This window comes from Rutidosis leptorrhynchoides, chromosome 3 (assembly GCF_046630445.1).
Source record: "Rutidosis leptorrhynchoides isolate AG116_Rl617_1_P2 chromosome 3, CSIRO_AGI_Rlap_v1, whole genome shotgun sequence".
Lineage (NCBI taxonomy): Eukaryota > Viridiplantae > Streptophyta > Magnoliopsida > Asterales > Asteraceae > Rutidosis > Rutidosis leptorrhynchoides.
This window is the reverse complement of record NC_092335.1, coordinates 111,819,964-111,838,798: the sequence shown is the minus strand read 5'-3', so window position 1 is coordinate 111,838,798 and position 18,835 is coordinate 111,819,964. Positions and strand designations below refer to the sequence as shown.

The window sequence follows — 18,835 nt, the reverse complement described above, 5'->3', positions numbered from 1 at the left end:
GCACGACCTTACTTGAACAGGATCTGTTCTATAGGTTCGTACCTCTGTATTCTTAACTCCAGAAGACAGAAATTCATTAGAGCGTGATTAACACGGCTCATGGTTCCGACCATTGCTAAGTAGATGATCGTTGCCAACCCATCCCTTATGGGTTACATGGTTGTCTGACAGACAACATTCCTCTTTTTCGCTTGGTTAGATTCATACGGCTTCATTATTACAACTAAGTAATCCTTATTTTATTTTATTTTTTCCTTTTCTGCTTGCTTAGATGTGCATATGGCTTCATGGTGTTAGATTCATACGGCTTCATTATTACAACTAAGTAATCCTTATTTTATTTTATTTTTTCCTTTTCTGCTTGCTTAGATGTGCATATGGCTTCATGGTTCTATGATAGTTGGTTACATGATCGACTGGCTCACAACTTTAATTATTCTGGTATGGTTGGATGCATATCAACTGTTCGATAAAATGCCTGCTTGGGAGAGGTTTGATTAAATGCATAACAATTGTTCGATAAAATGCCTGCTTAGGACTTGGAAGCTTTGGTCAGGTCAAGTACTTCGGTTGGAAAACTAAGCATATATATAACTCATGATTAAGTAGTGATTAAGTAGAGTCTCTGTGCATTTGTAATAAAGTCTACATCAAGAATTTGACCTGCATCTTTTGTTATGATACAAGAAGTGGGAGTAAGATCCAATTTGAAATGTTCAGCTGCTGTTTTCATAAGCTCATCGATGGTGTCCGGAACCCATAATACAACTCCAAACTTGTTTTGATCTTTCGGATCATCCCATGGCCGAAACGGATATACCGTACATTTCCTTCGTAGAGTCTTATCTGTCACTAAATGTCGGTAAATTCATATTTAGCTAGCGATTCAGGAGCTTAATTTAGGTAATTATTTCAAGTTAAGTTGGATCTATCAATAAATTCACCTGATGGTCCTTGAGAAGTTGAAGGGAATTTTGACAACTGAGATGCTTTGGCTTCTTCTAGTAGCTTTATTAGCATCTCGTTTCCAGATAAACGCGCTTCATCAAGTGGAGTATTACCCCATCTGCACATTCATATCACAAATGTTATATGGTACAAGTGAGAATATATTTCGTTAGTTTAATAATAAGACAACAACATATTAGATATAGTTACAATGTTAAACCTGTCCTTAGACATAACACTAGCCCCAGAATCGACTAGAAGTTTTGCTAGTCCATAATCCTCTCGTGAAATGGCTACATGAAGCGGACTTCGGAAATCATAATCTTTCAAGTTAGGATTAGCATCATTTAGTATTAATGAGCTGCCTTCTTTGATTAGTAAGGCGGCAATTTTCTCATTTCCGCTTTTTATAGCTTCTAGTAACGGCGTATTTCCAAAATTATCTATCAATAAGATGAAGCAAAGTATACATTAATTTAAATGATCAAAAAAACTAAAGCACACGAATCTGAGATTTGAAAAGGAGGTTGTTTACCTGAATGATTAACGTCGACGCCTTCTTCAATAAGAAAAAGAGCAATATCTACGTGTCCTTTTGATGCAGCAAGGTGCTGTTGAAGGCAACTACTTGTTAGCAGGATAATAATAATTATAATACCATTTATGCAATTAACGATTTTCAAAATCGTTAAATGAGGAAAAAAGCGTACCAAGGGTGATCTTCCATCAAAATTTGTCTTGTTTGGGTTGGCACCAGCTCGAATTAAGCTTTTCAGCTGAGACAAATCTCCATTATAAGCTGAATTACTGACCCTTAATGCAAGTTGTGCTTCTTGTATTTCGATATGAGCTTTAATGTCTGTCACCATGTGCTTCATGTTGACATCCTTTTCTTTAGCCTGCAACTGTATTTTTAGTTTACATGGTCATAGTTGAAAAATTAGTACATATAGTTAATTAGTTATCACATCTAACACATTGTTAAGAATCTTTCGTTTGTCGTGAAAATAAATCTTTATGATATTTCAAAATCGTGCTTGGTTGGGGAATACTGCATAGAATGGAAACATCTCCAAACGAGTCGTGTGGGGTTAATATCGATACTGTTTCCTTAGGTCCACCTTCATAAACAACAACCTCTTCCTGTACCAGTTGATATATCTTCTTTATAAACATCAAGTTTCACACAAAAATCCAAAACCAAACACTTTTAAAGCTTGACTTTAGTACCAGTTTTCCGTCACAGATGAAATAAATGTGGTCTATTACGCTCTCTTGTTCCAGTATTACTTTCCCTGAACGGAAAAATTCCTCATGCACTCTACATACCTGCAATAGAAGGGGCAAGGTTGAAAAAGACGCGGGATGGAGACGAGCCTGTCAGGACCTTGAAATGTCAATTCGGTTGAGACGATATCATTTAAATAATATATAGGTTTCTGTAATGTTTTCTTTCTATAATTATAGTGTAGTTATTAATTTATCTTTACTGGATACTATGTAAGTCGGTGTTTTCCCACTAAATATTTTAATGGGCTTGGGATTTTCGTTTAAACCTCCCGCTTTGTCAGGTTTACTACGCTGAATGGTATGGATAGGTAAGAAATACCATTCCGGTACAATATGCGGCGTGGTGGGCATCAGATTAGCAGGTTATGAGATTTTGAGAAGAGTGGGTGCACTTTTTAAAGTTTCGACTTTTCGATCTTTCTTTTCTTACATATGAGATTTTTTCATACGAAAACTTTTTTTATGCGCATCGCTTTAGCGAAGGCAAAGCTAAAACAAGGCCAGACAAAAAGTCAACTTTTGACCAACATTGACAGACTTTTCGCAACTGTGACCTGACTTTTTAGTGTTGACCGACTAATTATACGTTTTTGGGTGAAACGGGACGGTGCAACTGCGGCCGCAACTGCCATTTGCAACCATGAGAAGGGACTTGATATGGTGCTTATGGTTATAATTCATCCAACTTTATTGTAGGTACTAAAATTACTTACAATCTGATGGATGAATTCTGGAGAGCATCCCCTGAATAGAGGAACCTTTTCGATATGTGGTTTATAAAGAGTTTCACATATCTGCAACAAATAAAGTTTACTTAAAACTGATAAAGATAATAACTTCTCAACATTTGCAGGTTAAGAAGAATCGTATTTTCCAGACCGTGTCACGTAGAGAATTAGGGAGGTCTTGGAAAACAGCAGAATCATTGCGGCTGCTATCGTAAGGTGATTGTAGTTGATCTTTAATTCGATAACGTATATCTCTTCCTAGTTTATTTTTATCCATATACTTAAGAAGACTCTTAATTCGTTCCCTGTATATTTCCGTCTTTGATCCTTTGACAACTAAAGCTGTTATATTACCGACCAAATAAGCAGCTAGAACCATATCAATCGAGACATAAACCATCACAAATATCATCTCTCTCATATTAACAGCATGAATGTCACCATAACCTGTTAAAGCAATACAACATCTATTTACCATTTCACATGTTACATCTTTTTATTGAAATTATATAAATTACTTACCGACTGTTGTCATAGTAACAATTGCAAAATATAAGGATGTTATATATCGTTTCCAAAGATCAATGTCTCTGAAGTTTGAGTAGCTATAATCCCCCAGTTTTAAGCTCCCGATCCACGTGTATTCTTCTTGTCCAGCTGGCAGAGTTGTAGCTAAATAATAGAATATGCATGCGGCTGTATGCGTGCAGTAGAGCTCGACAACAATAAGCTTTAGAATCCTCGAAAACAAATAATTGACCCGTATGTCCTTCTCCAACTTTGAGAAAAACTCTAGAACCTTCCGTGCCCGTACTAACCTGATTAGTAATAGGTATCTCACTTCTTCTTTTCTCCCAGAAACCTAATTATCATAAATAATGTGAGTTTTAATAAGAATCAAAAGAATCAATCAGTAGCATTGGTATAATTGTAATTTTACCCTGTATATAATATCCCAAGGCAAGCAAGAAAGTGAATCAAAGATGAAATGAGATTTTAAGTACCTGCAACATGAAAGTTTATTAAAAAAGTTTATGAAAATTCATTTATGTTGAAGCAAGGTGCAAAAAACTGACCGAAGAGCAATAAGGTTTCGGTTAGAGATTATGTTCTGAGTCTCGTTGTCTCTGTAAGCTACGAAGAACTGAATGAACACGTCGACGAAGAAAGCCAACTGACCAGTGTGTCTAGTAAATAAAGGTGTCGAGGTAGTCCTCTGAAGAACCCGAATTCTATTGGTGTGAAGAAAGAAGAGTAAATCGCCCATAGTAATATGAATTTCTCCCAAACTCTATACCATCTGCATCATAATATTGCTAAATTATGTAATATAACTAATGACTATTATAAAAGTAAGTTATATTGTTTGTAATAGAACATAAGAGGAACCTGGTTTGAGGGTGGATGAAGAGACCCTTCGAGGAACCTATGTTGCCATTGATGACTTCATCATTGTTCTCCATTACAGACTGCCCGATCTCGTGCCTCATCTAGTAGAATCGATCAGGACTAAAGACGTACAATTGCTCGATTGAAAGTTTGATTTATATACTTATATATTACTTGTATCAGATGAGCAACGTTCACAAGTTTGTTATCAGTTATTCAGTTGCAATAATGTTCTGAATTGACGTCTACTCAGCTATGAGCTAATCTGTGCTGTGTGTGGAAGAGATGCAGAGGAATAAGCAGAGACCCATGAGAAGACTGATTAATTATGATTTTGTTAAGATACATAAATATTGCAGTCAATAATCATAGCTGTAAGCCTGTAATATAGAAGTAATAAAAAATTAATCTTTAAATGTTTTATGGACGGGGCTGTTAGAAGTCTGATGATCTTATAGTTATGCATAAGCATTATGTAGATTAACAGTTGTTTATCATCTTTCATTTCAATATTTCAAAATTCAAAGGTAGTAATGTCCACCCACTATGATGTTATACCAAACCAATTATAAGTACAATAATAAATAATAAATATAATAATAATAATGACTCGTTACGGGTCATACTCATACACTTAACATAACATTAACATTAAAATTTAAAATAAAGATTATACAAACATCTATGACATCTATGAAATAAAATTGTGATAGGGCTGTGGATGTGCACGAGTAATGACGCTACTCTTTTTTACGGAGTAATATGTGTGCATCTATCTTGCACTCGTTTTTGGCAACCGTTTTCATTTTTTAATCTATATTTTCTATTTTTATTGTCAATAAATAAGGATCTTATAGATGCATTGGGTTACAATTTCTTAAGATGTTAGTTAATTGCAAATTGACACATACATATCCCAATATAACCAAATCGTTTTGCTTTAAGATAGTAATCATTTAGAAAAGGTTAAATATAAAGTGGATTTGCAACGTGCCGATGCTGCAAAGCGTTGGGTAAGGCATTCATACATGATACGTCTTCATCAAAGTGTGTGGCGGTTGCTCCGACGGAGTCTCACAATTTATCGACGCCTAAAATGGTTAAGGGTAAGCTAATAGGTTCGAAACAATCAAGAAATGAATCTCGGAGTTACGAAGAATTTTTTGAAGTCTTAGCAAAGTATTCTGATCCGTGTCAGAATAAAAAACATTGAGGGTGAGATTGCAAGGAGGTTTTTGTTTGGAAGATTTTATGGTGACTTGTAGAGGTTCGTTATTAAGATTTTATCGTGTCCTTTAATGTTTTGGTCCTGTGCGTTTGTGGCGATCTTTTAGTTAGTTGCTAGTTTAGTCAGGTGTTTGATTGGTTGTTTAGTTTTGTTGCTTTGTTTCTTTTTACGGTTGGCCCGTTCGTAGGTATCAGTTTAGGCTTTTGCTTTCTAGTTTCGAGCCATCCGTTATCAGGTTGTATATGTTCGGCTCATTCGTCTTTTGATGAATTATCCTTTATTTTATAATAATCGTTATTTTAGCCACACAAAAAAAAAAAAAAAAAACTCCACGTTATATTATTTTAAATGTATTATGATAATGATATGATATTAAATAAGAATAATTGATTAGAAGAGCTAAGTCATGACCTCTTACATTTAGACCAATTTTAACGCGGCGTCAGAGGAGTCCCGTCAGACATGTTGGCGACGGGTGACGCCCCCTGACGCCCCTAGTGGGGCGTCACCGGTGACGCGAATGGGGCGTTAGTCAACTTTCTCACGGGGAAAAAAAAAAGGCGTCAGGGTTTCTGATTGGTCACGTATTTTAATGATTTTAATTTTGTTTTTGTTTTTTTATTTATTTAAATTATTTATATTCTTTTCTATATAAACACATCAAAACCCATCATTTTTAACTCATCAAACTCAATATTTTCTCTCATTTTAACACTTTCATTCAAATTTGTTTTTTTTTTTTTTTTTTATTTATTTAAATTATTTATTTTCTTTTATATATAACCCATCAAAACCTATCATTTTTAACACATCAAACTCAATTTTTTCTCTCATTTTAACACTTTCATTCAAATGATTTTTGTTTTGTTTTGTTTTTTTTATTTGAATTATTTATATTCTTTTCTATATAAACCCATCAAAACCTATCATTTTTAACACATCAAACTCAATAATTTATGTAAAGGTTGAATTTTATGTAATGGTTAAAATTTATGTAATGGTTAATTTTTATATGTTTTTAATTATATGTAATATAATTTGTATGCATAATAAAATAAAAAAGAAAAAGAAAAAATAAAACTGATGGGACCTATTTGACACTGGAGGGGCGTCAGGGTTATTTTGGTGTCAAATGGTGACACTGCCACGTCACAGGCAGATTGCACTTTTTGGCCAAAAAGTGGACAATCTGCCTGTGACGTCACAGGCAGGGTTATTCATGGTCTTAAAGGGTGTTATGAGACATCAATAACGCTTATTTTTATGGTGTAGGTTTATGATGGCGTGTTCGTTTTTAACTGATTAGGTATAACTTTTTATTCTAAATTTTTAGTGTTTTAATTTTTACTTAAACTTAACAATTCTAGTTATTTGTAATAGCTAGAGGTTTGGTAATAAAAATAAATAAATAATTTCGAGCTATTATAGTCATAATAAAGGATTTATTATTTCAATTAAGCATCAAATCATACTCTAAAGATTATATGCTTGTAACATTATATATTTCATAATATAACATAAAAACCGTCATGAGAAGACAAAAAAAACAACAATACATCATAATACATAAAGTCATAAACAAGAATTAGTATTAAATTAAATTGATATTTTAAACATAATTTTTCCAGAGCAATATAAAACTAAATCATTACAATTATTATAGTATACTTTTTATAAACCAGTCACTACAATAGGCTTTTACACAATAGTTAATTTTAAAAAGAAAATTAGCCCTTTATGTTTTTGTTCTAATTTTAAGGCATAATATTATAAATCTCAAAAGTCAAGCAAGTGGATGACCAACTTATTTCACCAAATCCATTCACTATTTTCATGTTGAATTTTGAGGCTTTTGTATAGTAACATTAGTACTATAAATATGATGCAAAATGTAAGTCTATTGTGTACCAATTTTCATAAAATATCATTCTTACTTCTTCTATACTTTCTCTCTATTATACTTAGCATACTATTATAATTTATATAATAGATAATAGATTAGGCCACTATAGGTAACTATAAACTAACGATATTACAACACGTTATCAGCACGAAGTGCTCTCTGTATAATCAAGGTTTATCTAAGCAAGCACAAGTCACTAATCAAGGTAAGAAATTCTTTAACGATATCTTCTATTATTTATTAGTAAGGTAAATATTATTATCATCATAAATAAAATTATATTTATGTAATCTAACTTTTATTAACTTCACTAACATTTATATTTATGTTATTTAAGTTATATATGGTCGGTTATACCGCCTGAATTATATTTATGTAATCTAACTTTTATTAATTTCACTAACATTTATATTTATGTTATTTAAGTTATATATGGTCGGTTATACCGCATGAATTATATTTCTGTAATCTAACTCTTAACTTCACTAACATTTATATTTATGTTATCTAACATTTATGATTACTTATGCAATTAATCATTATTTATTTCATACATACTAATGTTTATTCTTAAAATTTATTATTTATGCATAATATGTTTATTCTCTTAATCTTCGTATTTATACTAAACGTATTTATACTAAATGTATTTATAGTAATCGTATTTGTACTAATAAAATTCTTTTATTAAAATTATTATTAATACAACGAGTACATAACAGTCGTTAACGTCAACTAACGACGTTACAACGGTCATATATACATAACGGTTGTTAACGTCAACTGACGACGTTACAACGACTATATTTTTCAAATATAAAATAAACATCTCCGTTTTCACATTTTCACAAATCAATCTTCATTTTCTCAGATTACCACTCTCAAAAAGTTTTTTGTAAAGATGATTCACACAAGCATGATTTTTCCTATTGTATTGGTCATACTAACTATCATCATTGTTGCTAATATACCACGGGGTGAACCTATATTCTATCCTGCTCTTGTGGTTTTATCATTTGTAATCATGCTATTATTCTGTTGTTTGTTACTTATGAATTTAAAATGATTCTAATTTCATTTTATTATTTGTCTATGAATAGAAGTTGATTATGATTATGATTTATGTTGTTCATTTTTTGATAATAGAAAATGTCGAATTTAAAAAGGCTTAAATTTGCTCCTTTAGAATCAAGTGGGAACAACTACTTAACATGGGTTATGAATGTAGAAAAACATCTCGAATCAATCGGTATTTTAGAAATCCTGAATGAAAATAACAATTGTTCCTAACAAGAGAAAGCAATAGCAAGTATTTTTCTTAGCAAACATATTGACGAGTCCTTAGAATCTACATATTATATGATCGAAGATCCAAGTGTATTATGGAAAATACTCAAAGATAGATATGATATTAATTATCAAGAAATAATGGTGATCCATGAAAGAATAAAATTGAAGATGTTAGTAGACGCTCTTATAAGAATCCCGGAGATTCTTATTAATGATCTGGTAACGTGGATCATCAGTCTAGTATTTCTTGAATACATGAACATCTTGTTTAGCTCTACAAATAAGTCCCAAAAGAAAAGAAAACGAGAGTGAATCTGTTGAAAAATCTTGATTAAATAAACCCTTAGCTACCTTGAGACTTGAATGGTTTGAATTTTTCTAAGATGCCTAGCTTGTTATGTATCACTCATAAATAAATAGTTTTAGACCATAACGCATATGTTTATTAAGTGTTATCTTTTATGTATTTCAGATTGTAACTTGTTTGCAGGTAATATAATTTGATTATCTTGCTGAAATATAACTCATTATTTGTTTATCTTATTTGAAGTTTTAGTATGAATCCTGCTGAAATACAACATCAATTAAATGGTAAAGGCCTATGTATTGCAAATAGTGGTAACATACACACTATGATCAAATCTAAGAAATATTTCATTGATTTAAATCAAAATGAAGGAATTATAAATACTATATCAGGTCTTGCAAACTTAATATAAGGAACGGAAAAGGCAAAAATTCATATTACCAAATGGTACGAATTTTCTGATAAACAAAGCTTTGTTTTCTCCCAAATCAAAGAGAAATTTGTTAAGTTTCTCTGATATATATCATAATGGATATGATTATCAGTCAATGATAATCGAAAATGAGAAATACATATGTAGCACCGAAAAGCGCATATGATGAAAAGCGCGGCGCATATGATTAAAAGCGCATATGATAAAAAGCGCATATGATGAAAAGCGCAACGCATATGATTAAAAGCGCATATGATAAAAAGCGCATACGATGAAAAGCGCAGCGCATATGATTAAAAGCGCAGCGCATATGATTAAAAGCGCATATGGTGAAAAGGATATATGATGAAAAGCGCATATGGTGATTAATAAAAAAGCACATATGGTGATTAATGAAAAGAATATTGAGAAAGAATCACCAATGTTTCTTGAAAAGAATTCAAGGTTATATATATGGACCAATTCATCCATCATGTGAACCATTTTGATATTTCATGGTTCCAATAGATGCATCTAGCGGATGGTCTCATGTTTGTGTGTTATCAAGCCGTAATATGGCATGTGCAAAATTTCTTGCACAAATTATTAAATTGATAACACATTATTCTAATTACACCATTAAAAGGATGAGACTTGATAATGCTGGTGAGTTAACATCTCAAACATTTAATGATTATTATATGTCTATAGGAATTGTTGTTGAACATTGAGTTGCTCATATGCATACACAAAATTGGTTTAGCTGAATCAATAGATAAACGCTTGCAGCTAATAACTAGACAATTGGAAATGAGTACAAAACTCTCAATATTTATATGGAGACATGTAAATTTACATGATGCGACATTAATTTGCATTAAACCAAGTGCAAGTCATAAATATTCTCCATTACCAACTTAATTTTGGTCGAGAGCCAAATATTTTCCATCTTAGAACATTTGGTTATGCAGTGTATTTTTAATTGCACCACCACAACAAATGGTTCCTCAAAGAAGGATGGAAATATATGTTAGATATGAAACATCTTCAATCATAAGATATATTGAATCCATGACGGGTGATTTTTTACAGCACATTTTGCTGATTGTCCTTATAATGAAAAATTGCTCCCTATATTAGGGAGAAGAAATGAAAAATAAAGAAGAAGATGTTTCATGATGTGAACATAAATTAATGTATCTTGATCATCGCACAAAAGAATGCGAAATAAAAGTTCAAAAATAATGCATATGCAAGAACTTGCAAATAAATTACCCGATGCATTTACAGATACAAAAAAGGAGTGACTAAATCATATATACCAGCAGTAAATGCTTAAGCTAGAATTGAAATTCCAAAAGCTGGCAATAATGTCACTCATGAGTCTTCGCCACGCCAGAAACGTGGGAGACCAATTGGTTCAAATGATAAAAAATCTTTGAAAAATAAAATCAGCTGATAATGAGGTAAAAGAAAATGTTCAAGAAGAACCACAAATCAATACTCCTTCTGCAGAGGAGATTGATGATGTCAATACAGAATTTTCAATCAATTATGTACATTCAAAAAATATTATGGAACCGAAATGAAATGAAAAATCTTGATGAGATATTTTCATATAATGTTGCATATGACATCATGAATGATGATGATAATCCAGAACCAAAATCTGTCATGGAATGTCAAAATAGACATGATTGGGATCATTGGAAAGAAGCAATACGAGCTAAATTTGAATCGCTCAATAAAAAGAAAAGTTTCCGGATCAATAGTTATCACTTTTAAAGATGTGAAACGTATGGGATACAAATGAATTTTAATTCAAAAAAAGAAATAAGAAAAATGAACTTACAAGGTCAAGCCAGACTTGTAAATCAAGATTTCTCACAAAGTCCAGGAATGGATTATGAGGAAAACTTATCCTTCTGTAATAGATGCAATTACTTTTAGATACTTAATCAACATGGCAGTTTCTTAAAAAATGCATCTCATGGATGTTGTTACTACTTGTATATATGGATCACTTATGAAATGTCCCGTTCTTATTGATTAAAAACGTTCCATATTAATTGATTTCGTTGCGAGGTTTTGACCTCTATATGAGACGTTTTTCAAAGACTGCATTCATTTTTAAAACAAACCATAACCTCTTTTTCATAAATAAAGGTTTAAAAAGCTTTACGTAGATTATCAAATAACGATAATCTAAAATATCCTGTTTACACACGACCATTACATAATGGTTTATAATACAAATATGTTACATCGAAATCAGTTTCTTGAATGCAGTTTTTACACAATATCATACAAACATGGACTCCAAATCTTGTCCTTATTTTAGTATGCAACAGCGAAAGCTCTTAGTATTCACCTGAGAATAAACATGCTTTAAACGTCAACAAAAATGTTGGTGAGTTATAGGTTTAACCTATATATATCAAATCGTAACAATAGACCACAAGATTTCATATTTCAATACACATCCCATACATAGAGATAAAAATCATTCATATGGTGAACACCTGGTAACCGACATCAACAAGATGCATATATATGAATATCCCCATCATTCCGGGACACCCTTCGGATATGATATAAATTTTGAAGTACTAAAGCATCCGGTACTTTGGATGGGGCTTGTTAGGCCCAATAGATCTATCTTTAGGATTCGCGTCAATTAGGGTGTCTGTTCCCTAATTCTTAGATTACCAGACTTAATAAAAAGGGGCATATTCGATTTCGATAATTCAACCATAGAATGTAGTTTCACGTACTTGTGTCTATTTTGTAAATCATTTATAAAACCTGCATGTATTCTCATCCCAAAAATATTATATTTTAAAAGTGGGACTATAACTCACTTTCACAGATTTTTACTTCGTCGGGAAGTAAGACTTTGCCACTGGTTGATTCACAAACCTATAATAATATATACATATATATCAAAGTATGTTCAAAATATATTTACAAAACTTTTAATACATTTTGATGTTTTAAGTTTATTAAGTCAGCTGTTCTCGTTAGTAACCTACAACTAGTTGTCCACAGTTAGATGTATAGAAATAAATCGATAAATATTATCTTGAATCAATCCACGACCCAGTGTATACGTATCTCAGTATTGATCACAACTCAAACTATATATATATTTTGGAATCAACCTCAACCCTGTATAGCTAACTCCAACATTCACATATAGAGTGTCTATGGTTGTTCCGCAATATATATATAGATGGGTAGACATGATAGGTCGAAACATTGTATACGTGTCTATGGTATCTCAAGATTACATAATATACAATATAAGTTGATTAGGTTATGGTTGGAATAGATTTATTACTAACTTTCACGTAGGTAAAATGAGTAGTTTTTATCAATCTTGTTTTACTCGCCATTTCTTCGTTTCTAATCCGTTTTGAGTGATTCCAGTGGCCACGGTTTCGTATTAAACTTAACTTTATGAATCTAAACATAAAAAGTATAAGTTTATAGTCGGAAATACAAGTTACAAGTCGTTTTTGAATGAGGTAGTCATTTCCGTCGAAAGAACGACATCTTGATGACCATTTTGAAAAATATACTTTCACTTTGAGTTTAACCATGATTTTTGGATATAGTTTCATGTTCATAAGAAAAATTATTTTTCCAGAAGTATAGCTTTTAAATCAAAGTTCTTCTTAGCTTTTAATTATCCCAACCAAAACAGCCCCCGGTTTTACTACGACGGCGTATATCCAGTTTTATGGTGTTTATCGTGTTTCCGGGTTTTAAATCATTAAGTTAGCATATCATATAGATATAGAACATTTGTTTAGTTGATTTTAAAAGTCTAGTTATAAGGATTAACTTTATTTGCGAACAAGTTTAGAATTAACTAAACTATGTTCTAGTGATTACAAGTTTATAACGTTGAATAAGACAGCTTTTTATGTATGAATCGAATGATGTTATGAACATCATTACTACCTCAAGTTCCTTGGATAAACCTACTGGAAATGAGAAAAATGGATCTAGCTTCAAAGGATCCTTGGATGGCTTGAAAGTTCTTGAAGCAGAATCATGACACGAAAACAATTTCAAGTAAGATTTCCACTCGAAATAAGATTGTTATAGTTATAGAAATTGAATTAAAGTTTGAATATGATTATTACCTTTTATTAGAAAGATAACCTACTGTAAGTAACAAAGGTTTCTTGATCTTGGATGATTACTTGGAATGGATTTAGAAAACTTGGACGTAAACTTGCAATCTTGGAAGTATTCTTGATTTTATGAAACTAGAACTTTTGGAATTTATGAAGAACACTTAGAACTTGAAGATAGAACTTGAAAGAGATCAATTAGATGAAGAAAATTGAAGAATGAAAGTGTTTGTAGGTGTTTTTGGTCGTTGGTGTATGGATTAGATATAAAGGATATGTAATTTTGTTTTCATGTAAATAAGTCATGAATGATTACTCATATTTTTGTAATTTTATGAGATATTTCATGCTAGTTGCCAAATGATGGTTCCCACATGTGTTAGGTGACTCACATGGGCTGCTAAGAGCTGATCATTAGAGTGTATATACCAATAGTACATACATCTAAAAGCTGTGTATTGTACGAGTACAAATACGGGTGCATACGAGTAGAATTGTTGATGAAACTGAACGAGGATGTAATTGTAAGCATTTTTATTAAGTAGAAGTATTTTGATAAGTGTCTTGAAGTCTTTCAAAAGTGTATGAATACATATTAAAACACTACATGTATATACATTTTAACTGAGTCGTTAAGTCATCGTTAGTCGTTACATGTAAGTGTTGTTTTGAAACCTTTAGGTTAACGATCTTGTTAAATGTTGTTAACCCAATGTTTATAATATCAAAAGAGATTTTAAATTATTGTATTATCATGATATTATGATGTACGAATATCTCTTAATATGATATATATACATTAAATGTCGTTACAACGATAATCGTTACATATATGTCTCGTTTCAAAATCATTAAGTTAGTAGACTTGTTTTTACATATATAGTTCATTGTTAATATACTTAATGATATGTTTACTTATCATAATATCATGTTAACTATATATATAACCATATATATGTCATCATATAGTTTTTACAAGTTTTAACGTTCGTGAATCACCGGTCAACTTGGGTGGTCAATTGTCTATATGAAACCTATTTCAATTAATCAAGTCTTAACAAGTTTGATTGCTTAACATGTTGGAAACACTTAATCATGTAAAATAACAATTTCATTTAATATATATATATATATATAAACATGGAAAAGTTCGGGTCACTACAGTACCTACCCGTTAAATAAATTTCGTCCCGAAATTTTAAGCAGTTGGAGGTGTTGACGTATCTTCTGGAAATAAATGCGGGTATTTCTTATTCATCTGATCTTCTCGTTCCCAGGTGAACTCGGGTCCTCTACGAGCATTCCATCGAACCTTAACAATTGGTATCTTGTTTTGTTTAAGTCTTTTAACCTCACGATCCATTATTTCAACGGGTTCTTCGATGAATTGAAGTTTTTCGTTGATTTGGATTTCGTCTAACGGAATAGTGAGATCTTCTTTAGCAAAATATTTCTTCAAATTCGAGACGTGGAAAGTGTTATGTATAGCCACAAGTTGTTGAGGTAACTCAAGTCGGTAAGCTACTGGTCCGACACGATCAATAATCTTGAATGGTCCAATATACCTTGGATTTAATTTTCCTCGTTTACCAAATCGAACAACGCCTTTCCAAGGTGCAACTTTAAGCATGACCATCTCTCCAATTTCAAATTCTATATCTTTTCTTTTAATGTCAGCGTAGCTCTTTTGTCGACTTTGGGCGGTTTTCAACCGTTGTTGAATTTGGATGATCTTCTCGGTAGTTTCTTGTATTATCTCCGGACCCGTAATCTGTCTATCCCCTACTTCACTCCAAAAAATCGGAGACCTGCACTTTCTACCATAAAGTGCTTCAAACGGCGCCATCTCAATGCTTGAATGGTAGCTGTTGTTGTAGGAAAATTCTGCTAACGGTAGATGTCGATCCCAACTGTTTCCGAAATCAATAACACATGCTCGTAGCATGTCTTCAAGCGTTTGTATCGTCCTTTCGCTCTGCCCATCAGTTTGTGGATGATAGGCAGTACTCATGTCTAGACGAGTTCCTAATGCTTGCTGTAATGTCTGCCAGAATCTTGAAATAAATCTGCCATCCCTATCAGAGATAATAGAGATTGGTATTCCATGTCTGGAGACGACTTCCTTCAAATACAGTTGTGCTAACTTCTCCATCTTGTCATCTTCTCTTATTGGCAGAAAGTGTGCTGATTTGGTGATACGATCAACTATTACCCAAATAGTATCAAAACCACTTGCAGTCCTTGGCAATTTAGTGATGAAATCCATGGTAATGTTTTTCCATTTCCATTCCGAGATTTCTGGTTGTTGAAGTAGACCTGATGGTTTCTGATGCTCAGCTTTGACCTTAGAACACGTCAAACATTCTCCTACGTATTTAGCAACATCGGCTTTCATACCCGGACACCAAAAATGTTTCTTGAGATCCTTGTACATCTTCCCCGTTCCAGGATGTATTGAGTATCTGATTTTATGAGCTTCTCTAAGTATCATTTCTCTCATAACTCCAAATTTTGGTACCCAAATCCTTTCAGCCCTATACCGGGTTCCGTCTTCCCGAATATTAAGATGCTTCTCCGATCCTTTGGGTATTTCATCCTTTAAATTTCCCTCTTTTAAAACTCCTTGTTGCGCCTCATTTATTTGAGTAGTAAGGTTATTGTGAATCATTATATTCATAGATTTTACTCGAATGGATTCTCTGTCCTTCCTGCTCAAGGCGTCGGCTACCACATTTGCCTTCCCCGGGTGGTAACGAATCTCAAAGTCGTAATCATTCAACAATTCAATCCACCTACGCTGCCTCATATTCAGTTGTTTCTGATTAAATATGTGTTGAAGACTTTTGTGGTCGGTATATATAATACTTTTGACCCCATATAAGTAGTGCCTCCAAGTCTTTAATGCAAAAACAACCGCGCCTAATTCCAAATCATGCGTCGTATAATTTTGTTCTTGAATATTCAATTGTCTAGACGCATAAGCAATCACCTTCGTTCGTTGCATTAATACACAACCGAGACCTTGCTTTGATGCGTCACAATAAATCACAAAATCATCATTCCCTTCAGGCAATGACAATATAGGTGTCGTAGTTAGCTTTTTCTTTAATAACTGGAACGCTTCCTCTTGTTCATCCTTCCATTCAAATTTCTTCCCTTTATGCGTTAATGCAGTCAAGGGTTTTGCTATTCTAGAAAAGTCTTGGATGAACCTTCTGTAGTAACCAGCTAGTCCTAAAAACCGACGTATGTGTTTCGGAGTTTTTGGGGTTTCCCACTTTTCAACAATTTCTATCTTTGCCGGATCCACCTTAATACCTTTTTTGTTCACTATGTGACCGAGGAATTGAACTTCTTCCAACCAAAATGCACACTTTGAAAACTTAGCGTACAATTCTTCCTTCCTCAATACTTCTAACACCTTTTTTAAATGTTCACCGTGTTCTTAGTCATTCTTAGAGTAAATAAGTATGTCATCAATGAAAACAATGACAAACTTGTCAAGGTATGCTCCACACACTCGGTTCATAAGGTCCATGAACACAGCTGGTGCATTAGTTAAACCAAACGACATGACCATAAACTCGTAATGACCGTAACGTGTTCTGAAAGCAATCTTTGGAATATCATCTTCTTTCACCCGCATTTGATGATACCCGGAACGTAAGTCAATCTTTGAATAAACAGACGAGCCTTGTAGTTGATCAAATAAGTCATCGATTCTTGGTAGTGGGTAGCGGTTCTTGATGGTAAGTTTGTTCACTCTCGGTAGTCGATACACAACCTGAATGTACCATCTTTCTTCTTGACAAACAAAACAGGAGCTCCCTACGGTGATGTGCTTGGTCGAATGAAACCACGCTCTAAAAGTTCTTGTAATTGGCTTTGCAGTTCTTTCATCTCACTGGGTGCGAGTCTGTAAGGAGCACGAGCTATTGGTGCAGCTCCTGGTACAAGATCTATTTGAAATTCAACGGATCGATGTGGGGGTAATCCCGGTAATTATTTCGGAAATATATCGGGAAATTCTTTTGCGACGGGAACATCATTGATGCTCTTTTCTTCAGTTTGTACTTTCTCGACGTGTGCTAGAACAGCATAGCAACCTTTTCTTATTAGTTTTTGTGCCTTCAAATTACTAATAAGATGTAGCTTCGTGTTGCCCTTTTCTCCGTACACCATTAAGGGTTTTCCTTTTTCTCGTATAATGCGAATTGCATTTTTGTAACAAACGATCTCTGCTTTCACTTCTTTCAACCAGTCCATACCGATTATCACATCAAAACTTCCTAACTCTACTGCTATCAAGTCAATCTTAAATGTTTCGCTAACCAGTTTAATTTCTCGATTCCGACATATATTATCTGCTGAAATTAATTTACCATTTGCTAATTCGAGTAAAAATTTACTATCCAAAGGCGTCAATGGACAACTTAATTTAGCACAAGAATCTCTACTCATATAGCTTCTATCCGCACCCGAATCAAATAAAATGTAAGCAGCTTTATTGTCAATAAGAAACGTACCCGTAACAAGCTCCGGGTCTTCCTGTGCCTCTGCCGCATTAATATTGAAAACTCTTCCACGGCCTTATCCATTCGTGTTCTCCTGGTTCGGACAATTTCTAGTAATGTGGCTCGGTTTTCCACATTTATAACAAACTACATTGGCATAACTTGCTCCGACACTACTTGCTCCGACATTACTAGTTCTGGCACCATTTGTTCCTTTCGTTCTGTTAACCCCTGGTCCGTAGACCTCACACTTCACTGCGCTATGACCATTTCTTTTACACTTGTTACAAAATTTGGTGCAGAACCCCGAGTGATACTTTTCACACCTTTGGCATAGCTGCTTCTGATTGTTGTTGTTGCGGTTGTTATTGTTGTTGGGATGATTGTTGTAGTAGTAGTAGTAGTAGTTGTTGTTGTTGTTGTTGTTGTTGTTGTTGTTGTGATTGTTGTTGTTGCGGTTGTTATTGTTGTTGGGATGATTATTGTAGTAGTAGTAGTAGTAGTAGTAGTAGTAGTAGTAGTAGTAGTAGTTGTTGTTGTTGTTGTTGTTGTTGTTGTTGTTGTTGTTGTTGTTGTTGTTGTTGTTGTTGTTGTTGTTGTTGTTGTTGTTGTTGTTGTTGTTGTTGTTGTTGTTGTTGTTGTTGTTGTTGTTGTTGTTGTTGTTGTTGTTGTTGTTGTTGTTGT

The 18,835-nt window shown here is 33.2% G+C and overlaps 2 pseudogenes; one reads left to right on the top strand and one right to left on the bottom strand.

The window, feature by feature from the left end:
• Positions 1-2: 2 nt before the first annotated feature.
• LOC139903676 (small nucleolar RNA U3) lies at positions 3-169 on the top strand (annotated as a pseudogene).
• Positions 170-590: 421 nt separating this feature from the next.
• Positions 591-4,756, bottom strand: LOC139896662 (potassium channel SKOR-like; annotated as a pseudogene).
• Between the last annotated feature and the right edge of the window lie 14,079 nt (positions 4,757-18,835).